Source organism: Octodon degus, unplaced genomic scaffold, assembly GCF_000260255.1.
Source record: "Octodon degus isolate 3935 unplaced genomic scaffold, OctDeg1.0 scaffold00045, whole genome shotgun sequence".
NCBI lineage: Eukaryota > Metazoa > Chordata > Mammalia > Rodentia > Octodontidae > Octodon > Octodon degus.
The window spans coordinates 12,936,824-12,938,662 of NW_004524621.1; positions in this window are offsets into that span (position 1 = coordinate 12,936,824).

Genomic DNA, 1,839 nt, shown 5'->3' on the forward strand with positions numbered 1-1,839 from the left:
CTTTTTTTTTTTTTTTTTTTTTTTTTTGGTTCACTGGGGATAGAACCCAGGGCCTTTGCACTGAACTATATCTTCATTTTTTTTTTTTTTTTTTTTTTTTTTGAGGTACTGGGGATCAAACTCTGGACCTTGTGCGTGCCAGTCAGGCACTTATGCCACTGAGCTGTCTTCCCAGCCCTCCTTCCTTTCTATGGTATACTCACTGGAAGGAAGTCACTGTGTTCAATCCAGTGATCCATAAGCAATCTCTCTCAGCTGGGTGCCCTCACCTGTGTACAATCCAGTGATCCATGAGCAATCTCTCAGCTGGGTGCCCTCAAGCATACCTGTAATCCCAGTCCTTTGGAGACTGAGGCAAGAGGATCATTGAGTTTGAGGCCATCTTGGGCTAGAAAGCGAGCTCAAGGCCAGCCTGTACTGCTCAGTAAGACCCTATCTCAAAAAGACAAAAAAACCCTTTTTTTTCCACCCTTAAATGAGGTCTCAGCACTACTTTAAAGTATCACTTTTAGACTTCCTATCTAGATTCTTGAAATCAGAACACACTGGAAGAGCTGCATCTTAATCATTGCAGCCCCTCCCCTCAAAATGCTGATGTATGCCTAATTGGGGCTTCCCTTCACTCAATTTAGGGACAAGAAAAGTGCTAACTAGAAATGTGGGAAATGATGTTGACACCTTTAATAGCAAAGCTATGAGTAGACAAATAGGCAGAAAATCATGTTCAAAGCAATTCGTCTGAGCCAGGCATGGTGGCACATACCTGCAATCCCAGCCCTCAGGAGGTGGAGACAAAAGGATTGCTGTGAGTTGGAGGCCACCCTGGACTACATAGCAAGACCCTGTCTGAAAAACAACCAAACAAAAATCCAAAGCATTTCATTCATGTAAACTCATCGTAGCTCCACCCTAATGTATAGGATGATAGGGCCCTAATCTAACCGACTGGAACACGCACCTTCCACTCAGACCAGAAACTGTTCCCTGGGCTCACACCAACTCACAGATTCATCCTAAGTATCCCCTAAGAACATAACCCTAAGCTGGAAGGCTCTTACTATAGTTGAGTTTTGTACTCAGTAATTGCCATCCCACAGAACTAGCTCATGTCTACTTATCCTAGTCAGTAAGACATTATTAGTAAGTCCCAACTATGTCTTTTTATTTTTATTTATGTTTTTAGGCAGAACCGGGGATTGAACTCAGGCCCTTGGCTTGCCAGGCAAGCACTTATTCTACTGAGCCATCTCCCCGGCCCCCAACTATGTCTTATTCATCCCTGTATCTCACAATCAGCACACTGTGACACAAAGTAGATATTGTTATGGTCCTCATGTCCCGGAGCAAGAAAGGAATCAATTCACAAAACAGCAAATTGAACCTGTCCCTCCACTCTCATGTCCTAGGCTCTCTCAGGCACATAGTAGATGCTCAAGACTGTAAGTTATAGAACTACATACCAGCTTCTCCAATATTTGTCACACATGAGGGGCTCCAAGCATATTTATTGGAAGAATTGCAGAAACAACTTCAAAAGCTTTCTATGGTATTCACTGCTTCTTCATGGCAGGTCTAGACTGACTTAACTGATTGGTGCCCTCTTGCGGTAGAGAAAATAATTCCTACCCTCATAAATCTGCCTTATACTAGTCACCCAGGATACTTCTAAAGAATCAATTCTCTTTTTGAGAGAAAAGATATGGAAACCTTGGCAAGATAACTGGAAAGGAATTTGCTACAGGAAGATTGTTAATTGAAAGAGGTGTTTTTTGTTTTTTTTTTTTTTTTTAAAGAATGAGTCTTGGTTGGGGCTGGAGAGATGGCTCAGTGGTCTAAAGC